The sequence below is a fragment of the Amblyomma americanum genome, chromosome 8 (genome assembly GCF_052857255.1).
Source record: "Amblyomma americanum isolate KBUSLIRL-KWMA chromosome 8, ASM5285725v1, whole genome shotgun sequence".
Lineage (NCBI taxonomy): Eukaryota > Metazoa > Arthropoda > Arachnida > Ixodida > Ixodidae > Amblyomma > Amblyomma americanum.
The window spans coordinates 60,623,548-60,651,032 of record NC_135504.1 but is presented as its reverse complement, the minus strand read 5'-3'; the positions used below and the strand labels follow the sequence as shown (position 1 = coordinate 60,651,032).

The 27,485-nt window shown below is 44.4% G+C and overlaps 1 protein-coding gene and 2 long non-coding RNA genes across 3 annotated transcripts in view; 2 read left to right on the top strand and 1 right to left on the bottom strand.

The window, feature by feature from the left end:
* LOC144102418 (sodium-coupled monocarboxylate transporter 2-like) overlaps nt 1-27,485 on the bottom strand; it is a 639,582-nt gene that overhangs the window by 338,580 nt on the left and 273,517 nt on the right. The window lies entirely within an intron of this gene.
* On the top strand, nt 15,215-19,830 carry LOC144101518 (uncharacterized). The gene is made up of 4 exons (XR_013308009.1): nt 15,215-15,294; nt 16,090-16,173; nt 17,235-17,318; nt 19,784-19,830. It is a non-coding gene; the product is annotated as an uncharacterized LOC144101518 (long non-coding RNA).
* Nucleotides 22,013-23,354, top strand: LOC144101851 (uncharacterized). Its single transcript, XR_013308074.1, has 3 exons — nt 22,013-22,088; nt 22,165-22,248; nt 23,314-23,354. It is a non-coding gene; the product is annotated as an uncharacterized LOC144101851 (long non-coding RNA).

The following is a 27,485-nucleotide window of genomic DNA, read 5'->3' as shown; positions in this document are numbered from 1 at the left end:
GTTAGCACGAATCATGTGCTCTATTATACAGCTGTTGGCTTGGTATCAACGCTACGAAGCATTTCTTCCTCCGGCCAACAGTTCACAATTTTTAAAAACTTAATCGTGTAGCTGGTTTTCTAAATCAAATAAGAAACGAACAGCTAGACAAAAAATAGCGAAGACATGGCAGTTCAGTCCACAAAATAAAAACTTCTCTTGATGTTCGACAAGTTGTTGAATGTTCAATAACCAAGATGTGGAGCAGGCTACACCCAGCAAAGTAAGCATTACTTCATCATTTATGCAATGTCCGCACCGTTCTGCTCATCCCAGGTGGTCAGAGAACGCCTGAAGTGCCTGCAACGGAGAAACGAAGTAAGATATAGACGGACGTTTAAATAATAATAATAATTGGTTTCCTGGGGAAAGGGAATGGCGCAGTATCTGTCTCATATATCTTTGGACACCTGAACCGCGCCATAAGAGAAGGGTAAAGGAGGGAGTGAAAGAAGAAAGGAAGAAAGAGATGCCGTATTGGAGGGCTCCGGGATAATTTTGACCACCTGGGGATCTTTAACGTGCACTGACATTGCACAGCACACGGGCGCCTTAGCGTTTTTCCTCCATAAAAACGCAGCCGCCGCGGTCGGGTTCAAACCCGGGAACTCCGGATCAGTAGTCGAGCGCCCTAACCACTGAGCCACCCCGGCGGGTACGGACATTTCCTTCTGTGACCACATTCCGCGCGACGACTTGACATCCGATCAGCCAGTCTAGAGCACATTATAAGTGAATATTATTCGCTAAAAGGACAAAAATTAGATAAAAAGCAGACAAACTTTTTGGGGAATAGATTCTAATAATTAATTCTCAATCTGATTGCTAATAATTTCAAAATGTGTCCTTTTTGAATACTTGAACAAAATTCTTTGTAATCTCGAATATATCAGTGCGTAAAATCTACGAAACTTGTTGAAAAAAGAAATAATCTTGCGCATTCAAAGCTTAGGTATAACTAGTTCGTGTCATAAAATATCCGCCTTCTCAAAGCTGCAGTACTTTTAGCATTGTAGAGTCGGTTGCGCTGTTTGGCTGTTGAGGATAAATGTATACCAGAATTCTAGCTATGCCTTCCCATTAACAAAAACTACCATGTTTTTCAGGTGGAAAGAACACACCTGATGGGACCTCGGCGGAAAAGCCCAGTGAGTAAATGTTAAACATCCATTTCTCGTTCTCGTGGTTTTTTCTCTCATACCACATTCCCAGCGCAGCCAGGGAAGATGCATAAAGGCTGCTTCAGTGAATGGGAAGAAAAATGTTTCAATACAGGTTTTTCGGGTATAGATGTGGCCTCTGCGACATTGCAGTACCAAAACTGGCGGACATCAGTAAACAAGAGGATCATGTTGCCTACTGTAGTGGTCGCCTCGTTTTGATATTTCGCTTCTTAACTATCTGAGTTGGCCGCCTGGATACAATCAGAGCTATCTAACTTGCTGTTATTAAGTGCCATGTCACTGTACAAAATTCGCCACCTCGCTCACGCGTCTCGAACGTCATGTGTCTTGGGCGCACGCGCTTCGCTGCCAAAAATTTCACGTCAGTTGCGTACAGCCGTTGTCAAAAGTCTACAGCCCATAGGGCTTGCTTCTGAGCTGTTTAGCGGGGCTCCCTAGCAAATCTAGCACTCCAAAGCTTGTGATGTCTGAGGACGCGAAGCCATTCCTCTTTCGAGAGGTTACGGTCGCTGAGGCTGCATAACGAGACATGCAGCAGGCCTCACAAGCACACCCCTTGGGCCGTATGTTTTCGAGCGGGATGTATGCTCCACCTGAACTTGTTTCCCATCTGCGCCGTGATGCTCGCCGCTGCATGCTGCTGCCCACTGCTCCTCAGCATGCTGGATAGTGAAGGTCATGGGACCCGTGCGCTACGGTATGACGCTAGTGATGGGCATTGCAGCCTGCTCGCCGAAGCCACGCGACATTGGAAAACCGCAAGAGAGTACCAAGCTGTTGAGCCACAGTGCCGAAGGCAATCCCTTTTTTCATATTGTCAAAATTTATGTGGCCACTAATAACTTCAAAGCTACAAATCTCTGATGCAACTACGTGTCCAACTGTTATAGTTAAAAGGTAACGATTAAAAAATTGGAGGTGATACTGCAGGAGAGCATGAAACATCTCTTCATGAAGCGTTACCGCATGCGTGCTTCTTAAATTCAGCAAAGCTTTAGGATGGCGGGAAGAATCCATTCGTGCGTCTTTAGTCTCAACTAGTAGTAATAAGTGTTTTATTAAAATAATAAAAAAGGAAAAGATTTTTGCTAGCCCCGGCATCTGCCATCGATACTGAAGCACCTGAGCTGGGGCAGCGGAAATAAAGGATAGCAGGCAGAATGGAGAAATGAAATGAAAGAGGTAAGAGGACAGGAAGAGCGGATAGGGGGAGAAGTAATATGTACAAACTATTTACCCACTAAGAAATGTGTACAGGTTGTGCGCGTGATTAGTTCATGAAGAAGCAATAAAACACATGCGCACACCACTATGTTCACTACAGCTGGAGTAGGGCGTCCGAAAAAAAAAATGTCTGAATGACGCCAGTGGAAAATCTCCGCGTTCCTTTCAGGCGAGGCAAAACCTTCTGAAGTGCCCGCGCCAGCAAAGCCCGAGTAAGTTCTAGGAACCTATACTGCATGATTTTTCTTGTTGGCTTTGTTTGGTACTTCAGGTGAAAGTCATGTAACCATGCAAGCATCCGCGTGTACGACCTTAAATTTTATAACTTTGTGGTTGGTGCACCTTTATTAGAAGTGATGTGTTGAAGTGTTACGTAACTATACTTTCCGCTGAGTTTTAGTGGCGCTACACTGAAGCGAGAGAAGTGCAGGGTATTATTCCCTCCGTTTTAGAGACATCGGCGGTTAGCAAGCAAGGTTTCGTCCGAAGGTACGCACGTCCAGTTGCCGGCAAAATAAATATGTGCTGTCGGGGCAGAAGGGCCCAGGTTTCACAAACGGCATCTCCAGTGCATTTTTCTGCATGTTTTACACTACTCCTTACTGTCTGGGTCAAAAAATTGGCTCAAAGTGTATCTAAATGAATGTTTGCGTAACCTTCATTTCAAGAACTGTCACCCTCTCAGAAATCGTGAACCGGCGGCGGTACTCTCTCTAGCAGCTGTTTATTCTGCTTAAATTGCTTAGAGTTAAACGGCTCTATCAGCAGAGAGTAGCGCACAGTATAACTGCCTGCACTCGCCCCGTGTTGACAGGAGTTCGATAATAGTTCAATTTTCCTTACTTGTGTAACGCAACAGGTTCATAAGCTGACCATTGACCTTAACGTTTCGAAAAATATCTACGCCTTTGAATCTGTTAAACGAAAAATAATCTTCTTTGAGCCGTAGTAATAAAGGGATATATTTGAAGAAAGGTTCTCAATAAGATGCGTATTCGACGGCATTTACCTGCGCGTGTAATTTGGGGAACTGCCTTTCTCGTAACCGCCAAAGTTTCTTAGAAAAAAAAATATAGCTCTAATGCCAAGTTCATTTTTTTTGGGGGGGGGGGGGGGAGGGGGCGTCGGGGGTACTGTTCACGTTTCACTTCTTGTGATTCAACATAGCAAACTTTAAATAAAAACCTCTTCGCTTAAACGACCGTTGCTACAGCTCAAAGAAAATATATCCACAAAATATCCTAAATCTTTACCCTTAACCACGAAATAATCCTCTATATTTTGCATGTTATATTGGTAGCAGGGTGTCACAGCTTGACGAGAGGGAGTGAAGCTGCGCTTGCTATTTGCTGCAACGAGATATGTAAGAGGACGCCAGTGATAAACGTTAACAAAACACAGACCTTCAATATACAATGCACCATTAAATTGCTTCGGAATGAAGGTCTTCTTTCTATCTCCAATCTATTGCCTGTGTCTTTCGTCATCTCTTGAGCGGCGCAAACTTTATCGAGGTAGGTAGCGATCAATGATTTATAGATGAGTACATTCATAGACGGTCACAAAATGTGCGCAGGAAGTAGCCGCGAGACTCGAAATTATGTATGCATACATATTTAAAAGCACTTCCACTACTCTCAGACATTTTAAAGCGATCAGCCCTCGACCTCTATCATGCCCAGCTTCCGTGCTTTGATTCCCACTGTCGGCCAATATTCCTTTTTCCAATGTTTCGTAGCTAAAGGTCCACGGCAGCAGAGGGCCTGGCTAATTCTGGCCTTCCTGGTAAGCGGTGATTAAAATATGTGACCAAAGTCTACTACATTCAATGGCGTTATTAGCACTTTTTTACTCTCCAAGTGTGAGGCGGGCCAGGAGTCAGCGATCACGACTCTGCACGGTGCATTCCATTTCGCGCGCTTACGGGTGCTTGTCTAGAAGTGTTTCGCCGATGCGCACTTGTTGCGTGCACTGCCAGGCACCCTTAGACCGTTTGTGAGCAGCGGTCTCGGTCTCAGAGGAGATGTCCTGGACACAGTGTGGCGTCACCAATATGCCAGCTACCAAGTGACAAAGAGGGGTGGTCTTTTGTGCCTAGCCTTCGCCGGTAGCATGGTCGCAAACCAGGGAATGGTTCGGAGTTAAAGGCTCACAGTTAAAAGAAACATTATCTAATTGAGACGATACAGAACAATTTCTGATCACTGGTAAGAACACATAGAAAGTTGTGTACAAAGCAATGCAGCCCATGCAGACTAACACAGGCCGGCTACAATACAAGAGAGATCTTGCAATTAGAGTGCACTAACACACGAGAGACAAACAATTCAGAATACAATTCGTTCACTGCGCACTGCGACCCTCCGACGACCAGAGTATCACGACGAGGCCGTCCAGAAGACTAGTCCGAGTTGCATCGCGTGCTGACCCGGGAATCATGCGGACCCTGCGCCGCCTCGCAAGACAGAAGTAGAGAGGGCACCGCTCAGCACGCTCTAGGTTACGCGCGTTCCGTCGGCAATGGGTGAGGAGGGGGAAGAACATTTATTTCCACCGAATATGGTGCGGCATCCACCTCCGTGCCAGCACGCAGGCGTCCGGGGAGGCAGTCTGTCGCACCACGGCCGGAGGACATCCGACCCTGTCTAGGAGAAGTCTTCAGCCTCGGCTGCCAGGCGGAGGGCTAAGTGCTGAGTTTTTTTCGTCGGAGCTTCTTAGCGTGGCCTCCCATTCATCGCTAGTTTTAATCGCGTTGCGCCCTGGGGCAGGAACGCATCTCCATATTATGCGATGTTGCCACGTGGCCGCAGAATTTACAGGTTTCGGTTTCTGCGCCATCCCTCTACCGGGGCCAGGAGAAATTTCGAGCATGGAGTCTTCTCCAGTCGTAGGATTCCTTTTTACTCAGGGATCTATCCGGTGGCGGATATATCCTCCTGTCTTTCTTCAGATTGTCAGTTAGATCCCTAACCGTGCCAATACATTCTTTTCTTTTAAATGTTGTTGTGGAAGGCGTCCGCAGCACCCCGAGGTAGCGAGGAGCGGGCGAGCATGAGGTAGGGTTGCATATTACTATCAGCAGGCTGCTGCTCGATACCTGAATGTAGCCTCGTGTATCAAATCGATGGACTGGAACAGCGTTTTGGCCGCATTCTCGGGAGATCATCTCTGCTAGCACGGGCGCCCACGTAATGGGTATATGTGACAGCAAAGTGCCCAGGCTCTACAAGGTGCAGAAAAATATCTTTGTCCGCGCTCTCCCGTCATCGATATTTTTGTCCTCAGCACGCCGTAAATGAAGGCTTCCAGTGACCATTCCTGTCGGCCCCGTGGATCTTCTCATGGGTACCAGATGGCATTGGAAAGGCAGTGAAACTTCTACTGGTGTAAATTATGGACCTTTTGGAACCCCGGATCCCCTGTCGATTTATTTTTCTCGTGCTTTATAATCCAGGAATGACACGATCGAAAGATTTATTCTCTGTAAAATGGGCTTCGAGGTGTTGCGTAATGAGAGCGGAATCTTTCTGTGTTTAACATGTGTATATATCAAAAATTTTATTCAAATACTTCGAGTTACCGTCAGGAGCAACATGGAATATTGAATAAATGAAGGAAATGTTTTCAGTTAGCTACAGTGGTGTTCATGCAAGCTCTGACAGCGTCTATATAAACAAAATAATTTGCAGAATGATGTGCTTTTGTATGCAGGGCTGCTCCACAAACAGCAAAGAAAGGGTTCTTTTCGAGATTGTGGGGCTCAAAGAAGGCGCCGCCAGAGGCAGTGCAAGAGACCAAGTCTGCAGCTACGGAAGGTGATGTGTTCCTTTCTTTGTTAACGATTGTCACCAGCCCAGGCAGCATAATTAGCCGAAATTTGCGAAGGATAAAATTCGCTTCCATCCATTTAACCTTTTCTTTTTCTCTTACCTAACTCTGCCACAAGCTTCTAAAAGCTGTCATCAGGCCGCTAGGAGCTACAGTAATTGCTGGCTAGCAGATGCGAAACGACAACGGTACATCAGAGTCACTATTGCTTTTCCTTGGAGCATTGCCTCCACCAGCAGTGCTCTTGAAAACAGGACAGAAAACGCAGTGTATATCAAGTGTGTGTGTGAGTACTTTTGCCAGGTTGCAGCAACATTGCTTACAGGGGAGGGGGAGGGACTTTAATGAAACAGGAGAGGTCTCTCTGGTTGTCGGCCTGGCATGCGACTCCAGATTGCTTACAGAGCCTTATCATAAATCGTCTACAAAAGAGACCCTGGGGGAAGAACGCCGCGAGTGACGATATGCTTGGACCGAAAAAAAATGAAGGGGACACTTAATAAGCTCCGCCTTAAGGGTATGGCGCGATAGCGTTAATGGGTTAATGCCCATATACGCAGAATTGGTCATTCTCGACTTAACATGCATAGATCACTGGGAGCCCTCATACCACTCCTGGCGCAGTGGTGCTGAGGTTAAACGGTGCGCCACTGCACTGCGATCGCAGGTGCTGCCACCGGTGAGACTTATGCGACCCAGGTTGCTCTTTCTGACGAATCTCTTGCGACCAATCATTAACTGCCACCTCTCCCGATGCGGCGTTTGCTCACAATCGGGTGGCCATGTTTCGCTGTCGGGTGGCCAAAGGAGGCATGTGGCCGACCTGCCTCCTATGTTGCTTCTCCGGGGATTTTCTGTGGAGTTTTACTCACGGTCCATAAGGCCGACGAAGACGACAGATTCACCGCAGCAGTAGTCGAGTGGTTGAGCATCCGCTTCGCATGCGGGAGGTGAGGGGCTCGATCCCCAGTGCCGCCGGGTACCCACTGGTGATACAATGGGTACAAGCTTTCCCCTGGTCTGGTGCTCGGCTTATGAGGGGTGATATGCTTGAGAAATTGGTCTTTGACCCCCCCTTGGGGAGACGAAAATGCCTTGTGCGATGGCACTCTTTGGCCATAGATGCCTTTGCGCCATAAAAATTCATCATCATCATCATAATCATCAGGACGACAGATTTATACGTCACGAGCTCCTTAACGCGATCCCGTTAATACCGACTCCGCAATGTATGAGACTCCTCAGCACTACGAAAAAGCCCAGCTGGCGGGCACTGTATATATTACTACAGCTAAACGTTCGCAATCTCAAGCCATTTGGCTCTACTCTTCGTTTTTTGAGAAGATGCAGCATTCACCGCTTTTACAGAACTGCCTACGTTGAGAGCTAACATATTAGAACTGTACAGGTGACTGTGAGGAACTGGGAATCTTCCATCGGACTGCAAAGCTTGTAGAAAAAGAACTGCATTATTGGGACAAGCCCTGATGCGAGCTAACTTTATTCGGGTGTCCAGAAACTAAGTGTAATATTTAGCTATAAGTAATAACTAAATAACTTATGTCTTGAACACGAGATATCCATATCGATTGTCCACCTGTCTTCCAGGCGGGCGGAAAACACCTCCAGTGCCGGCGTCGGAGAAGCCAGGGCTGAAAGACGGCACTACTGATGTTCCTATGGAAGGAAAGAAAAGTGAGAATAACATGTTCAACATTTTTCCTTCAGGTGAAAATAAGGGCTCACGGCCTAGACACCGCTTAGTGGTATAACCATTGAGGCAGATGATTTGTTTTTTGCTCACAAATACAGCCCTTTCTGCTGCTGCAGTTCATAATATTCGCAAGGATTGTGACCTTTATAGCTCACAAAACCTACCTGTATTCCCAGAAACGAAAGGAACACTCCAGAACGCAGTTCATTGTCTACAGATCGTGGTCATTACTGTTCACTACCAAAAGCGTATAGTGTTGGGGGGGGGGGGGGGGCTGAGCTCAACTTACACATTCGTCAAAACAATAAAAAACAAATCCTACTCATTGTGTGTAAAGAGCAGGGAAGTAGAGTTAAACAAATGATTGCCCACCTCTAAAACACAAGGCTTCAGATTTCAAATTGAGGTAGCGCATTTGGATATATCGAAGTAAAAGAGTCTTGGGCACTTTCCACGACGAGTGCTGACAGTGATAAACGTGTGTTCAAAGGTGGGAGGAATACCCCCGACGTGCCTGCAGTCCAGCAGCCAGACGCCCCTGGTGCACATCCGGAAGGGAGAAAAAGTAAGACAAATTCGTTTGTTATAGCTGTCGAGGGCTAAAATTTCTTGCTTTCTAGCACCGGCACATCGTCTGCGTGACCGCATGCAATAAACTGCATTTTGGCTGGGAATTGAAACTCTTGCTCTATATGAATGTTGTTGTTGTTCATAAAATGACAGTACAGCCTATACTCCGTTTCATGCATAGCGGTCAATGCTGCCAAAACTAGCACGCCTGTTCGCGCTGGCTAAGTCCGCGGCAAAAAATAGTTCGCCCTAAGAGCAAACTGAACACAAGCATATTTCGTTTAATCAGAGATTTAGTGTCGTGAATGGCAATCTCCTACACTTCGTTTTACCTCTTGCCATATTTTTGTTTCCAAACTCATCTAGACTTCGAGAATTACGAATGGCTTTGGCGATTTGATACGTGGCTGGTCGGGCGAATCGCCCTTACTCCATCCGCGTCTAAAAAGTAGCTCGCACTGAGGGAAAGTTACAGCCAGATGGCCTGAGTACTGAGCGCCTCACAGCTTTGACCGTGCTTTAAAGCGGTACCACATCGCTTTGTACTGCTCTTTGCTTTCGTCTAAACACTCACCGAGGCTACGAGAACAAATTATATGTGGCGCAGTAATATAGTATCGCGGACGCACTACTTCCGCAGCCTTCGCAGTGTCGCCTGCTGTGTATGAAGTGGAGTATAATTGAACAACACTTCGTCGTCTTCTAAGAAGGATCACACGTGTAATTTTATTTCTCGCAAAGCGTGCTGAGGTTCCCAGCTGCTAGAGGAAATGTACGTGCCAAGCAATGTATCTAAAGGTATCTAGGTTCCATACTGCACCCAGAAGCCGATTATGGGCTTTCATATGAGTTGGAGAGTACCATTGCCTTTCGCTTCATGCTTACTATACACAGGCATCAGAAGGAATATATGTGCACGAAACCGCGCGCAGGAGTTTCAGTTTACACTCAGTTGACCGTAGACTTGATATAAGCATCTTGAAGAAAATTCGACGGACTTGGTGACGCATATGAAAATCGAGCAGAAAATTGAAAACATAGAATAAGGCAAAGATAAAAAAACTAAGCATCAGATTTCAGGCTGCGCATGTCAAACATGTCTTCTTTTTTTCAAGAGAAACACATCGTGGCCATAATACGCGCAAAAATTGGAGAAAAATGCTCATGTTTGGCAGCGCAGTTTTTTTTGTCGCGGCGGCGCAAGAACTCTCCAGAAGCTATGATATGACAACCAGCCAAAAGAGCAGCTTTGCTTTCGAGGCTCAAATAGACTGAAGTGCAGTCGGGAAATTAAGACACTTCACAGCGCGTGAATTCATCATAGCTCTAAAACATAGCTTATGTTGGTTACTAAAAAACAGCGGAATCCCATATGCTTATGTTTTACTTTATGCATAACGATTTGCACCACCTACCATCCAGGTGGTCAATCTACACCGACAGGCCCTCCGGAGGAGAGGGTGGACGGGAAGGATGCCGCTGTCGTTCCTCCGGCAGAAAAACCAAGTAAGAAGCATAGATTAAATGGTGCTCTTTCGGCAGGAATCTCACCGTATTCCACATAATACAGCGCTATGTGCTTCCTGTCATCTTGAAAGCATGCAGCTGTATGAAAGGCGCATCTTGCGGCCCTGTTACGGTAGTTTCTAAAACCATCTGCGTGGTTGCCGAGAATCGGGTAATTTCGATGGATCACCTTCTGGTTGCGCAAGAAGCTTTACTAGCATGAATTGTTGAGACCCACGGGGTTGGCGGGGGGGGGGGGGGTGTTAAGGACAACGCACATTAAGCGAAGATAACGCACGTTGAACATAGCATAGTGGGCGAGTTGGTATTGCATATTGAAAGAACGAGGAGCAGGGAAATGGAAGAGCAGTACAAACGCTTGTACGCGTCTTTCCTTTCCCTGGTCCTTCGTTTCAGTTGCGCTGTTTGGTTTTTTCAAAAACTAACGTTCATGGCTTCTTACGTCATTGCTCGCAGCATTCATTCTATTCTACCAAAACTTGATCTTTCTTTTTTCTTAGAAGATAATGCGTAAAAAATACGTAAAGAAGGGATGAATCATGAACGTGTCTTAATTGAACACTATGGGATCAGCCACTTGGGTGTACTAGGAAAATGTTGAAGCAGAATTTTTTTTCGTCTATAACTGAAAGGCTCTGTAATTTTCGCACGCTCGATGGAAACTTGTAGCGCATGGTGAGGAAAGTAATGACGGAGCGATTAAAAAGAGCCAGAGAGATCGACCGAGAGATGTCATAGTGAGCTACGACGGTTAAACCTTCGGTTCTCGAGCCAGTAATGAAATGCCCGAGCAATTTTGAAAATCGTTTTCTTAAAACTGAAACCACCGCCGCTATGATTTAATCTTGCAAGCTTGGGCTAAACACTAAGGACATCGTAGCTATCCAGCCACCACGGCATTCTCACCGCGTGCAGCGTTCGGAAAATGAGCAGAACGTCCGGGCTGTGGGGAAAAGCTGGATCGTAAATCTTCTGATCAAGCAACCTGGACACATTTCTTATTGTGCAAATAGTTTGTACATATTTCTTCTCCCCCTATCCTCTCTTCCTGTACCCACACCTCTTTCATTTCATTTCTCCATTCTGCCTGCTATCCTTTATTTCCGCTGCCCCAGCTCAGGTGCTTCAGTATCGATGGCAGATGCCGGGGCTAGCAAAAATCTTTTCCTTCCTTTTCACTATTATTTTAATAAACAACCACTACCACAACCACCTGATCAAGCAGTGTGTCTAGAAATCCTCGGCGTGCTTTACAGGTGGGGAGCATTCTGATGTGCCCGGGACGGGGGCCAAGCCAGAGTAAGTACGACCAATGCAAAATCTCAGTCTTTTCTCCCACTCTGTGACACTCCAGCCGAAAGCGACACAAGCGGTTAGTAAAACATGCATCACTTTCCTAAGAACTACCGGCCGACCCGTTTTGATTGCATTCAATCCATTCAAACTTAACTTTATGCAGTTGCGTGCTTGCCAAGTGAGCTTGTATAAGAAAAATACTTTGCCTTCCTAATAACGTGGACTTCGAAGTGTCCAAAGTAGAGATGTAAAATATCGGCTATATTTAGTGTTGCAAAAAAAGCGAAGAAAAGATTAGCCCTTTTCCGGCAATATTGGGCAGGTACTAAGTGGAAAATTTCGAAAAAAAATACGGAGGGCACTTAGAACCGCTTACCTGCTGTCAACGCTAAAGCATGAATGTCTCATCGTAAGTTCATATGTCGTCGGTTTGAATCCCTGTCGCGAGCTACCCTTCAACTTCACTAGCAGCTGTATGCTATGTGCACCGAGAAACCGTGTGACAGCACCCGGAACGCTGTACAACGAACGGTTGCGTCACAGTTTTGTTACGAATGTCGGGAAAACTGGAGTCACATGAAGGCCCGCCAGCTATGCCGTATGAGTAAATGGTGCGTCAGAGGATGTGGAGTCGCACTTGTTGCTTCCGTGACTGAGACCAGCTTTTTGTTCACTAATGACGGCGGTCGCCAACGGAATTTCGTCTTGGCCGAAATGTGCACTAAAGCTTTAAAAAATTGCAAAGCTAGCCTTGGTCAACGAGAAAGAGGTCATTGTGGCGCGAAATTCTGCGCTGTGTGTTTTAATAAGCGAGTGCACGTAGTGTTATGTTAAGGCGAAGTATAGTGCCAAAGATCCGCAATTCTCTCAACGAAATTTCACGTATACAAATATCGGAGCGAGGTAGCTTCCCCGCGAGGGCAAGAAATGTCCTGAGAATTATTTCCCTCGTTTTCTTTTTCAAACCACATAGTTTCAAACCGCACAGTGAACAGCTGAGCTTATCTGAGTGTATTTATTTACAAAGAAACAAAAACATTTTCTCTTACAGCTTGCCGATTCATCTGGTGGGTGCTCTCCACGTGCAAAACCATAGGCTAATTCTTTTATACGTATTTGTTAAAACTACATATCCTTCTGCGCATGATGTGCACCGATTTAATGAGCAGGTCTGACTGGTTCGCAGAGTATAACATTGTTCTAATGAGACAATTTTCCCGATTTCAATACCGCCTTCATAATTTAAACAAAAGAGCAGAATACACTCATTTTAAATTTATTATTTCGCTGAACACAGTCCCCTATTTATACGCAGTACTGCTGCACCAGTTGAAAAGAAAGGATTGTTTTCAAGATTGTGGGGCTCAAAGAAGGCGCCACCTCCGGTCCAAGCGACAAAGGATACAGCTCCGGAAGTTTCAGCGCCGGTGCAAGAAACCATAACTGTCGCTGCTGAAGGTAACAGCGCCCTAAACGCTTCATTATTAAGCCATTTCCGTTGCTTCGAACGCTTAAACACGTCCTATTCTGCTTAGGGTGATCACTTCCAACCATTTAGCTGTGCTGGGATGTCTTCTTTCTGTCGACTCTAAGCGGCCAGATACTAATTTTCTTCAGGAGTGGTAATCAGTTCTGCCAACCTGTATTGAATGACATCGGTTCATTGCAGTTATCACACTGTGTTTCAAGCCCTTCTAGTTTACCTGAAACAAACCGCGCAAACATGGTGCGGAAGCGCGAAATTTATCGTTTTTAAAGTTAGGATAGGAGTGCCACCTCGGCAAGAATTGACCGTAGTTTTAGGGCTCGTCCAAGGTGGACTGTGAAGAGGAGGAAAGTGCAGTCGGAATGTGGTGGAGGAAAGGTGGGTTGAAAGGATAATGGTTGGAAAAGAGCTGAGTGGAGACAAGCCAAGAGAATGACAGCGAGAGGACAGGCAAGTGGAGAGGAGGACAAGGACCTTCAATGCCAGTACACGGGCTCCACGAAGGATGCGCCGCGCTTAGAGAACAAGTGTGGATGCCCTGCGCCTCTGCCAGCAGCAGGAACAGCAGCGGCGATGGCATATCGCTCTCTCGAAGTCGCTACCTTCTCTTCTTTCCTCTCCGCCTGTTGAGCCAGGCATCTGTGAGCGCTCCGTGGCTGCACCTCGCGTGATCCATTACAACTTGCGAGGTTGAAGGGCATACCTTACAGCCACGAAATTCCATGTCTCTGCCATAGCATGCCACATGCTAACCCGCACGTTTGCGTGCAAATCGCGCTGATTTTCTGTGAATGCTTTGTATTTTCTCGAAATATCGTCTGCTGCATTATATGTGAGCTAAAGATTCAAGGTTCAGTAGAAGACTTTATTGATTCGACTGCATTTTCCGCGTTTAGGATTTAATGTCCAATGAACGATTCCTTGTTTAGTTGCGTTGTTTTATGCCATGACCATGAATTGCCACGCAACGAAGGCATTCGATCGAAGCCCGAAAAGAATGCTACTGAGAAATACTGCTATTGATAAACGGTATATAAAGAAGCAAGTAAATTTAGACCAAGATATATGACGAACCCAAAAAGCTTTAAAATGCTTAGACACGAACATCGTGTCCAGAATACATGACAGTGTAACTCTGTGTGAAAAAAGAAACTGTAGTTCTTATACAAAACTAAGTTTTGTAAAAGCTGCATGAAAGCATTGAGGAACTCACTGGTAGCTCTTATCCATAGTTAGGGACTATGCATCACTTATTATTTCTCAGAAAATGCAAACTTTCCCGCCTCTTTGGGTGTTGAACAGATGCCTTCTTTCAGCAGAAATTTCCGGCCATGGCATTAGTGAACCCAACGAAACAAGGAATTATCCAAAACAAAGCTATTGTGTTGAAGAAGTTGTTTACTAAGCATTAAATCCACGAAGCGGGATGTTCAGTCGAACCAATAAACGCCTCTACAGAAGCGATACTTTTACTGACCTCTATGAATAAATAATCCCGTGAACTTTAGCTAACAACTTAATACATTTGCAACGATTGGGATCCTTGTATTGCGCATAGAATTGAAGGTATAAGCTTTTTACAACACACAGCTTTTTTGTTTACAATTTCTAAACATTTGTGAACTGTTTTGCAAACTAACCTAAACAAAATTAATGCGATCATGCCGAATCGCTAACAGCTCGCATTTTTCTTCTGAATATAGATTAGTCGAAGAAGTGCCACCCAACCTAATAATTAGCATTTATTCGTTTCGAGTATTCTTTCCAATTGCGTCTTCATAAATTGGCATGTATTTTAATGTTAATATTTTTGAAATTTTACTCTGTGTTATTTGTAAATTCATTGTTTTGTTTTGTTTTCATTTTTCAGCCGATTACTTTCTGTTGACCTCTTTTGTTTCGACATGCGATTACAGTGCCGACGCCATAAAAAACTTAATTCGACTACTCAGCACCGAAACAGCAGCCTTGGAAAGATAGCATTTTGGCATACCCACTGTCATCCTCTTATGGTGTGGCCCCGCCCCACATGACGTCCACCTTCGATATGTGCCCAACATCCGTTCACTGTCTTTGAGTCTACGACAACCCCGAAGGAGGCGCCAGAGAAACCCTGCTGGCTCTATGGAGTTACGCAAAAAATAAGATTCTTAACATTTTCTTTGCTTCTTCGTCTTAGTGGTGCAATTTCTTTTTTATCCAGCATAGAGCCACCCAAATATAAAATGCTTTTATCAGTCTTAATCAGTGATTATCTACACTCCTGCTAGATGCTATATTAAGGGCTTGTTGTAATTTCGAAATATATTATATTGTAATAATAAAATACACCTGTCTTACAGGCGGACGAAAAGCACCTGAAGTCTCTGCGCCGGAGAAACCGGGCTGGAGGGATGCCGCCGATTCTCATTCACCTGGAAAGAGAAGTGAGACCCCGTTAGATACGAAAGCCTTGTCTTGAAACTCAGCTCTCTAGAATTCACAAGGCTGTCTATCACACCCTTAAAATTAGTTCATTGTGGGTGGTACAGCGCGAACTCGACGGCGAGCAAAAGCAAGAAGACAACACGGAGGACCGATTTTGTCCGTCATGTTGTTCACGCTGTACCACCCACAATGAATTATTACCAACTCGCCCAGTGGTCCATCCTTCTTAAAATTAGTTTTTTTTGCGGTTGATGGGCAAGCATCTGAGGCCGTTAGAGGAATTATCGCGGTCCCGGCCGTTCCGTTCCAAATGTCCAACATTCTCGGACAAAAATTTTAAAAATGAAAAAAATGTAAGATACTCTTATGGAAATATTAAACGTCATGGTCCATTCTTCTGATATGTTGCAAAATCTTTCTTTTAGAGAGTCTCCATCTATCGCAACGAACAGTTAAGACTGCCATAAAAAACCAATGGCGAAAGCTTTTGACGATAGCAAGAACGTTAATGAAAATAAATGCAAGACTACCGTCGGGTAATCTGCAGTTATATTGATCGCTATAGTGAAATCTTACATTATATGCAACAACTGCGTCCATTAAAAAGTTTCCTGCTCAAAATGCTTTTGTCAATATAGTTGGGTATCGCATAACGAAGTACGTCAAGCGAAAATACAATATCCTTGCAAGCATCCCATTTTACCTATTTCAAATTACAAAACATGTTCAACAGCAAAGCGAAGCAAGATGTGTCGTTTCCTCGATATTAAACCTGCGATTACTTTCTATTTTAGGCGGAAGGAACACCCCTGAAATGCCTACTGCGGAGCACCCGGCCTTCAAGGAGCCAACCGACACCTCTCCAGTTGAAATGAAAAGTGAGAATGAATGAAGTTTTTGCGCGTATCACATGCAGTAAGCACGTCTCCTACAAGCATAAGAATTCCTGGCAGGCAATACGTTCTTGCTCACAAGTTTACTTTTTGCAGGCCATGAATACTAAAAGAACACTGACCCAACGCGACTCTGTGATCAATGTTTTCAAGTAAATGGCGCTGTAGCGTGCAGAAAGGGGTAAGCTGTCTTCTGGCAAGTGCGCTTGGGGACACCTTAATACTTCTTAGCACCGATACAGGCGTGTTTGTGTTTAGAGCGTAGCCTGAGGAATGCGACCGAAAAGTTTGTTTCTACCTGCCACAGTTTGCTTGCGAGAACATGCGTGGGTATCGACACATTTCTTTCATATTTTTTGCCTTTACTAGCTTATAAAACCTCCGTTATCAGCGAACATTGCGTTCAATAAGGCACGCTAATCTGTAGAAAGGTGCCCACTTCTGTTCTGCTTAGATTCCGTCTCATAATGGAATAAATATACTTGAAGTTAGAAGTTTGTGGTAATAGCATCTTTTTATTTAAAAAAAACACGTGTGATTTTTCTGACTGTGAAAATTGTCAACAGCCAAAGAATGAAGTATTTATAGGGTGATTGGGATATATGATCTCGGATGTTTGGTCTCGAACCAAGTCAAAGGCGATTATGTGATTCGGAAGCTTTTGAAGGATGTATTTACATCTCATGGCTACAAACAAGAGAAAAGAGGTGTAATAGGCATGTACAAAACGGAAGGCCTGAGGCTCCTTCTACAAGCAGAGTTAGTTGGAGGTAACACAATGGCATCCAGGATTAAATAAGACATGCTGGATGACGTTATTTAACCACTCGGACCAAAGCCATACAAGGGATGAGGATAACGAGGCAACAACACTTCATATTTGATGTCAGGATGATGGCATCAAACGTGCCCTATCGCGGTCAAGCCTTCCTGTCGCCCTATCGAAAACAATCTGCCAATTAAATCATGTTGCCTTGTAACAAAAAACGCAATCACTCATGCTTTGTTCTGCCGTTAAGTATAACAACGAGGTACTGATCTTACAGGTGGGCAAACAACCTCGACGGCCTCTGCGGCGGAGGGGACCGGTGGCAAGAATGCCGTCGACATTCCTCCAGCGGAAAAACCCAGTAAGAAGAATAAGAAAAGTACAGCTCTTCTGAGCTGAATCTCGCCACTGACCTGAAAAGAGGACGGGCATTCCACTTATGCCAGCTATACAGCGTGCTGCTGCCGGAAAGCCCATGCCCGTGGCTGTCGCTATATAAAGCAGTTGACAAATAGATCGAGCAGGTATTGCAAAATTCAATAACTTCCGTGCCATCATATGTGGCTTTGGAATCGAAGCGCACGAGAATGATCTGGTAACTTCAAGACCAGAGTACTTTGGTGCAGAGTGCGTAGGACCCATACAAAAATTTCTTTACACAGTCTACAGGCTGTCCACAGACTTCTGTCTTAAGTTTACAGACTCTCTATAGACAAAGCATGAAGAACAGTCTATAGGCAATACAAATCCCGTGACAGTCTATAGATAATTTAAAGATTTATGGTCACACACTTTTAGTAGACTTTTGTCTATAGATAGGCAATAGGCTATGAACTTACAAAATAAATATCTATAAATAGGCAATAGAGTCTATAAAAAGTTTATAAACTGTCTATAGACCACTTTTACAAGGGGAAGTAACTCAAACTTCCTACTTTTGTGCCGGAATAGAGCTGTATTAAATGAATCAATAGATTGGACAGTCAGCCAATGAATTAATCAACTAAGCAACTAGTAAATCAATTAGTTTTTGTTCCTAAATATGCTTGCACTGCGAAGAGTTCGACTGTAGTTTTCTCCAAGTGTCATATTAATGTGGACAAAACTGGCCTCCCGTTCCCTGAACTGGACTCCTTCCCACGTACTTTTCAGTCTTTTACGTGCTGCCGCTTTCTCTATGAGACATTCCTCGCGCGGTTTCGTCTTAAGCTCGGGTTACCTGCGAAGTTTCTTTCGACGAATTTCGCGCTGAAGAAACCGCCGCGGTGACGCAAGACCCGGCTGGATATGATCAACAAATGTCAAACACTACTGAGCGAGGAGCCCTGTCCTATCAGCGGCGCTGACGTTTCTGTTAAAATCATGAAAGTGTTCATGTCGACACCACTGTACTAATTTTAGCACGCGTGCGTAGGTCTTTGTAAAGTTTTGCAAGCTCGAATGTATGAAATCCCGAACCTTGAGATGCGGGCTCAGCCACGGACACCATCAGCAGGGCTTTCTTCGACGTCTTTTGTCTCAGGGAGGAAAAAGACACTTCGATAACAGCTTACCCTACCGAAACGTTTCATATCAGTCACAGACATGGAATTATGGAAATATGTAGTCCATAAGATGCGGAAATATATACGGAAATTCATATACTTTCTATATAGAGTCCATAATTATTCTCCATATTTCCATACGTTTACCATACAATGTACGAGACGTCTTATAAATTCCGCAAAATGTCCATACGTGCTTCCTAATAGTCCATACCGACTCCTAATGCTTCCTATTGACTCCATGAAATTCCTTACAGAAACGTATGGAATTAAGGAACTTGATATGAAAACTTTCAGTGGGGTAGGTCGTGTTTTCTAAAAAAGCGATATTTTATGTTTGATAAAGCTTTTGTTTTCACGATAATCACATTTCTGTGCCGAAGTCACTGTGTAGAACGTCTGCAATGGCGGCTGTGTTGGCGGCGGCAGGCACGGAGAGGCATCGGAACCGGAAGAGCGGGCTTTATGCGCTGCTATTGGCTAGGGTTAGCCGCCACTTCCGGTCTCACCGAAAACCGCGCGTTAATATCAGGCGGGTCCATATCGGCGCTTTAAAATCACTGCATTTATTCCGGTATTTACGCGGATACTTTCGCTCATCCAACAGCACTGCGCGACTGATGCCGAACCGCGTGTTTGGAGTCGTAAAATGCATATGGTTTTCATTCTTGTGAATTTTGCGACCTCTTATCTGTCTAAGGAATTACTGTAGCCCAAACGTGTTCCGCGGAATCAGAACAATACTTTAAGTGTTGAATTTCTCTCCAGGCAATAATAGTTGCATGTTTTGTGGAAAAAAAAAACTGAGGCTCGACGATTATCAGGGAAGGTGATAGTCAGGGGAGGTGTGTAGGAGCTAGTGGCAGTAGGCAGACGAATCAATTAATATTTGTTTGAACTAGTACGTTCACACTGGAGTCATTGGAGAGCAGCTTGTACTTGAAACGTAAGAGGGTAGCTGATTGGCTGGCACGTGGACTGCGTTATGGGTTCATAATGTGCTGGGTCGCTTCAGAACAATCATTTGGTAGTGAGCGCCCGTCCTGTCTTCATTGTTACTTTTTTCTTTTTCGTTTTTTTGCGTTGCCTTGTTATGATTAAAGAGATATCAACGTGATATAGCGGAGGACTTTATATGGGCTTTGTCCACATAGGGTCTTCTAGTGTGAAATAGCACCCCACAGTAGACGTATGTTTCTGAATTTCGCTTCGAAAAAAAATAACCCGACACATAAACGATTCATCCAAGCAATGGGGCTAAAATTTCTCGCACTCCTTTCAGATGATCTGAAACCTCCAGATGTGCCTTTGGAGGCGAAGCCAGAGTAAGTGCCTTAGAACTTGGTGTTTTTTTTTTTGCTGGCTGGCTGGCTAGCTGTCTGCACCACATCAGTCAAGAGGCATATAGATGGTCTCATAAACATAAATACCTTTCGAAAAAGTTGCCGGTAAAGGGCCTTGATTGCACTGTTATGTTCCATTTTTACCATCAGCGTTGTTGCGCATTGTAGGCGAAACTTTTTTTGCTGTTCATGTCAGCAAAAAATGAGGGAATCGAGCCTGTGTATTTCTGGGTAACAAACCAGGAGGTTCTTGCAGAAAAATGAAAGACCATCTGAATTACTCTAGAATTAAAACCCAGAGTCAAAATTCTAAAAATAATTCACCGATTTATGGTTTTGCAACCAATTTCATGGTCCTATCGAATGTTCTTGCTCATATCCAAGTAACGTAATTTACTTTCTCTGCTTCACAAGATGGGAGACTGAAGAAATAAATAAGTTCTTAAAATCGTATACCGACGTTGGTGATTTGATTAAAGTGCAGGATGCCTCCGTGTAAAAATACTAATTTGTTCTGATAGATCATAGTTTATACTCAGGACCGCTTCACCGCCCGAAAAGAAAGGATTGTTCTCAAGATTGTGGAGCTCAAAGAAGGCGCCAGCGCCCGTGCAAGCGACTAAGCCTGCAGCACCGGAAGGTATAGCGCCTATCTCAGAAACTAAACCTGAAGCTCCCGAAGGTAAGACCACCCCAAAGGTTTCTTTATGGGCTACGATTTTTGTTTGGGTAGCCTAAACACGCCTAGTTCCTCTAAGGATGAATTTCCATCTATTTGTTTAACTCTGCGAGCCAGTATTTCGTCTCAGCTTTAACTAAGCGGACACATTAAAATTTCCCTTCAGGAGTGACGACCAATATGGGTAACACAATGAACATGGGAGCTCTGCTGAGGCGCCGCAGCTCACAGCGGGCCGTGCGCAAAGCGCAGCCTAGCATCGTAAAACGCAGCATAGCATCGTTCAGCGGGCTGCTTACCCGATTTTCGGCGAATTGTCGCCATGGTCAAACTAAATGCTGACAAACAGTTCAAACAAGCTTTCCATGTAGGTGCCTGAGGTATTATGTTCCTCGAGTTTTGTTTGTTTCAAATGGCAGCACTAAATCTGTAAGGAAGTTTTGGTCTTCTAGGGTTCATTTCACGTGTCTTATATATTATTCGAGAAATATTTCTACTTCAGAAAAGTGAGATATACATACACAACATCGTATGAGAGCTTCCTAAAGGAGTGCATATTCGTTCGTTATATATATTTCTTTTTAGATGATTTCCCAGTAGCGATATTCAACTTTGCCTTCTTTGCAGAGGACGCGTATTAATTGCATGAACCCTTCAATTAAAACTGCTACAACTCGCCAAGCACGCAATCATGTCGAACGCTAACAGCTTAGAAGATTGAAGTCTGAAGTTTATTTTTTACAATACATGAGAAATGCATGCATACACTGATTGATCATACAGGAAGAGGTCCCAGAGAAATAGGCTGTAACGGGACCTTTTATAATAAAATGATAAACTAATGACAAGTAATGACAATGAAGGCATTGAAACAAGTTTTTCGTGAAGTACAGATGAGTGCAGATAGTGCCAGCGAGCCTACTACACAGCGTTCATTCTTTCCAAATTTTCTTCGGAATTTGGTTTCCATAATTTGGCATTTTGTATTTTCAGTTTTATTTCGCTATTCTTCCTTCGTATTTTTAGGATGATTCATGGCCTTCAAAGTTGTTTCGTATCATATATTTTCCGTTTTCACGCAATAGCTATCTGTAAACAACATTTTCTCGAATTCTTTGCACAATGCAGATATTATGAAAAACTTAATTTAGCCACCCACCGCCTCAATAGCTTTCTTCGTTAATGGGAGTACACACAAAAAAGGACTGATTTGTAACATTTATTTCGCCCTCATAACGGTGACAATATCGTCCCTTCCCAACCCAGAGCCACTCCAAATACAAATCATTTTCATATCAAATCTTTATTCCCACTATTTGCACTACAGATGTAAGAAAACGGAAAAAAAGCTGCCAGTAGGTGGCTTGGCGAGTTTATCAGTCATTATCAGTAATTGTTTCTACTTTTTCTGTATTTCATTGCACGGGCCTGTAGTATTTTTGAGTAAATTACACTATGTCAATGAATCACCTTTCTTACAGGCGGACAGAAAACACCGGAAGTCCCTGGGCCGGAGAAGCCGGGCTGGAAAGAAGCCGTTGATCCTCATTCGGCCGGAAAGAGAAGTGAGAGCGTGTTCTGGAAAAGTATCTTCACTTGTATATTTCCGTCAGAGCTCTCAGTGCTGGCTTTGTTTTCTAGGTGGGAGGAATACCCCTGAAATACCTACCGTGGAGCACCCAACCTTGAAGGTCACAGGCGAACCCTTTTCGGCTGGGAAGAAAAGTGAGAATACAGTTTTTATGCTGATAGCGAGGTTAAATTTGCCTCCTACGACCACAAAAAATCCTGGAAGGTAATACATTCTTTTTGCTTGTAAGTCGATTTCTTGGAGACCATAAATGTTAAGACACTGAAATCAACTGAGTCTAATTTTTGCTCAGACTAAAAACCGAATACATAGACTTTTCAGGCAAACTAGTTTGCTAATAGAAAAAAATGCCTTTTCTCTGTCCGTAAAATTAAAGTTAACAATGTTCACGCCGTTTTTTTTTTTACCTTCATGATACTTAGACCCAGAGGCCATGTTACACGCTTTCAAAGGACTATCGCTGCAGCATAGCCTTATGAGTTTGGGCCGAAAAAATTGGTTCGAAACGTCGCAGTTCTGCTGCGCAAAGCGCATGGTGGTATCGATCGTTTTATTTTTTCACGCGGTCTTTACTAGCTTTTAAAATCTCCCCGAAAAGTGAAAATGCCGTCATTAAAGCGCGGTACTTTTTCGTTACAGGCCCACTTCTGTTTGGCTTCACAGTCCCTCTAATACTCGGAGCACTCTAGTTGTAGCCATAAAAATCTGCTAAATATTTCTTTGTGTTTTAAGACAATTCACCCGTGTAAATTTTTTATTTAGTGAAAAAATTCAACACACGGAACAACTCTATATGTTGAGCGGAATGTTGGTTCTTAGGTTTTTAGTCTCGAACTAGGCCAGGTGTGATTATGTGACTTTATGACTTTTGGAGACAATTTTTCTAGTAGACACCTACAGGAAACATGAGACGAAAGTTGCAAAAAACATAGACGAAACGATAGGCTTGAGGGTTGTACTAGCAGCTGAGATTGTTGCAGCTATGCCAAGGGCACTCGGAACTAAATATGTTACTCTGGACGACGTCATTTGAAACGTTGCAACAAAGCGACAAATTAGGATAAAATACAAAAAGAAAACTTATCACTTAACCCTATAGAAAACAATCTCGGAATTTGTGATCGGTTGTGAAAAAAAAAAAGAAATCGCACGTCCTTTGTTCTCTCGTCCAGTATAACACCGTGGTACGGATCTTACAGGTGGGCAAGCTACACCCACGGCCACTTCCGTGGAGAGGGCAATTGAGAAGAACGTTGCCGACGTTCCTCCGGCGGAGAAACCAAGTGAGAACTTGAAAAGTAGACCTTGTTTTTTACCTCAGTCCCCGGGAAAAAAAACACCGGCATTACTTCTGCCGTGCTGCTGCTGAATAGCCCAGCCGCGTGGCTGTAGTTAAGAACTTTACGAACTGTTCATGCAGAAAGCGGAAAACTGAATAACTATTGCGGAATCACTCTGCAGTGCGCGAATCAAAACACTCTAGAGTGACCTGGTAAGTTTAAAGGGACACTAAAGTATAGCATTGGCTCATACCATATAGCAAATATATCATGTTTCATGGCCTGAAACAAAGCTTCTATAGGCCAGAAAACTTCGCAAACGTCGTATACACTGGTATCGCCACTGGAAGATTGATGCAGCGGCGACGAGTGACGTATTCATGAACGAACGCTATTTCGCCGTCTCGACGGGCAATAGGCGTTAAAATACGAAAATAGCAGCGTGGCGAGCATGGCCGAAAATGCGAGGGATCCCGTAATTAGAACAGCGTAACAAATAATAAGCAGGAAAAAGCTACTCGCGAACATAAGCGCTCAAGCTTTTGCGTCGCATCCTATGCACTCAGGCTTCGTGAAGCAGTTGTACTCAGCAGCTTCCGCGCCGCGGCCTCTCCACGCCAATCACGATTCGCCTACTAGCTACATGGCCGGCTAAGCCGTTTCGTTATAACTTCATCTGTCGAATGTCCTACTTTGTGCCGCCTGGGGCGTTATCAAATTACAAATTGTTTGTTTCTTTATTTTTAGTACGAGCTCGTGCAGACGCTCGCAGTCATGCGCGTCGTCAACGTCTGAAGCCCTATGCGAGCGCATGGTCTTCCATATTTTCTGCACAGTGGACGGGCGAATTTGATTTCAGATGTGCTGAAAAACAGCCCATTTTAGATGTGCTGAAAAACAGCTCATCAGTACCGCATGCAGGCGCCATCGCCTCTCATTTGGCTCATAAAAGAAAAGTTTCCCAGCGCGGGTCAGCATGCAAGCAGTAAGTGAGGCGATGGCAGCGAGGCCGGATTTTCCGCGAGAAAAGGGTTCGACTAGCTGGTGCGTGTTCGTCAAGATTATGCGTGCATCACCTACCGGCTGCTACAGCCGGCAGGCGGTAGTCTACATCTGGGCAAAACGTACCCTGGCTAATTTTCGCTTACAACTTAAAGGAAGCAATTCACAAACGTCGAATTCGCGACGACCACACCAGAGTCAATCACAAGGGTTAGCTCAGACGAGGCTTTCATCGTAGTTAGTCAACAAACACGCGATAACTGAGAGCATAGTGCGCCGTTTGACGAGAAATGCACGCGCAATTATTTCGCTCTGATGCGGTGCTGTGTGGAAGCGTTAGAGAGCTACAGCTGCTTGTATGCCTTTGAGGATCCCTAGAAGTTTACGTTACACTTCACGATAGCACACAATGAACCAAAGGCCATACGCTCGCGTTATCGTCGCCGATGTATACTCGTATGACTTAAATTAATTGTTTGTTATGCAGTCTGCGGCTGCCCTCTGTAACTACACATAGTTTCGTACCCACAGAGCTTGCAACGATACGCAGACGTGCGCATGCTATGCAGCGGAGAGCCCCCCTCCAAGTAGTCGAGGGAGGCAGTCTACCGGCACTTTCACATTGCCATTGGGACCACTTATCTGTTGTCTTTGGGTTTTTGCTTTCCTGTCACGTTTCCGGTCTTTGAAAGTGGCGCCTCTGATTGATTGGGTTGCAAAGGAGTCATATAAATGACGCCACTGGAGTTCATTTTTCGCAAGAGCTTTGTATCGGGAACGGTTTCGCGACTTCCATTTGCGGTTTATTTATTTTTTTTTATTCCAGGCCGCCGCGGTGGTTGAGTGGTTATGGCGCTCGGCTGCCGGCCCGAAAGACGGGGGTTCGATCCCGGCCGCGGCGGTCGAATTTCGATGCAGGCGAAATTCTAGAGGCCCGTGTACTGTGCGATGTCAGTGCACGTTAAAGAACCCCTGGTGGTCGAAATTTCCGGAACCCTTCACTACGGCGTCTCTCATAGCCTGAGTCGCTTTGGGACTTTAAACACCCATAATTCAAACCATTTTCTTATTTCCACAATACTGCAGACCCTCATTTCAGTCTAGACAGTGACGGAAGAAAAATACATTCACTGAATACAAGAGCACCTACATCGTAAAACACACAACAATAAATTTGTCTAATGTAGTACATATATCTAAAATAGCTGACAGCGTGCCTTGTCAAAATCAACTGCCGATATCACTCGTAGAGGCAGAGTGTTCCATTCGTCAATTATTCACGGAAAAAAAGAAAATTTAAAAGCGTTAGTATGAGCGAAGTATGGTGCTAAAGTGTGATCATGATGACAACGAGTTCTACGCGTTTCGAAAACTGCACATAAGGTATTAGAGAAATGCCTAGTTTTCCATGAATTAGTTGGTGAAGGAAGGATACGCGGGCTGTCTTGCGTCTGACGTGGAGTGGTTTAATATAATTTGCTGCCATTAACGAACATGGGGAATCAGTTCTATTGTACCTATTAAATATAAAATTTACCGCACGTCTCTGAATTTTTCTAATTCTCTTATGTCTTTTATTTTTGCATGGGGATCCCAAACGATGGCGGAATATTCGAGTTTTGGTCTTATAGGCGTATTGTAGACTAATAGCCTGCAGCTCCTAGGTGCGCCCATAAGTTTATGGCGAAGGAAACCAAGTTTACGTAAAGCTGAGGATTTAATGTAGTCTATATGGTCATTCCATTTTAATTGCGAGTTTATTACAATACCAAAATACTTATACCTTGGCACTTTAACTGAAACGCCATTAATGCAGTAGTTGAAGAAAAACGAATTTTGCTTCCTTGTTATTCGCAAGAGCACAGTCTTCTGAGTATTTATTTCCATGTCCGATTTTTCACGCCAGCAAACGACACTAAGCAGAGCTTTATCTAAATGTTCCTGCTCAGAAACGGAAGATACCGGAGTATATATCATGCAATCATCGGCAAACAGAGCAATCTTAACAGCTGGAATAATACTAGTAACTAAATCATTTACATAAATTAAAAAAGTAGGGGACCAAGCACACTTCCCTGAGGGACCCCAGTGGTTACAGGGAGTGGGGAAGAACACCTACAGCCAATCTCCACAAACTGCGTTCTGTGTTGTAGATAAGCTGCAATCCAAGCAATGAGCGGAGGTGGTACACCAATGAGTTTCAGTTTTAAAAGAAGATTGGTATGTGGCACCTTGTCAAAGGCTTTGGCGAAACATAGAAATAAAACATCAATTTCGCCTGACTAGTCTAAAGGTGCACTGAAATTACGAATGGGTATTATCAGTTAGTAGGGTAGTGGTAGAGAATCCCTTCCTAAAGCCATGCTGAGCAGAGTTTAAGGCACCATTACTGTTTAATATTGCAAGTCTATTATTTGCAATAATATGTTCTATAAGCTTACGACAGGATGTCGTTAAAGATATCGGGCGGCAGTTGTTTACACAGAGTCGATCATAATAATTGGTCTTGGGGGGAAAGGAAATGGCGCAGTATCTGTCTCATATATCGTTGGACACCTGAACCGCGCCGTAAGGGAAGGAATAAAAGAAGGAGTGAAAGAAGAAAGGAAGAAGAGGTGCCGTAGTGGAGGGCTCCGGAATAATTTCGACCACCTGGGGATCTTTAACGTGCACTGACATCGCACAGCACACGGGCGCCTTAGCGTTTTTCCTCCATAAAAACGCAGCCGCCGCGGTCGGGTTCGAACCCGGGAACTCCGGATCAGTAGTCGAGCGCCCTAACCACTGAGCCACCGCGGCGGGGCCACAGAGTCGATCATCATTTTTATAAACAGGAATAGCATTCCCTGTGAGCCAATCAGGTGGCAAGGAGCAAGAAGATAAGGAAGTACGAAATATTTTGGACCAAAAACTTAGCAACGCAGCCATCTTTCTGCACAGGAAAAAAAATTCGGTAGTGTTCCCGGGGAAGAATGTATCAACCTTGCCTAGTTTGGTATTTCCCTTTAGCGTCCCTTCAATACTTCAGTGGTTGTGTGAAGGCGGCGTTAGAGCAGGCCACTTCTAGAAGGAGGCAACTCAAACTCGCT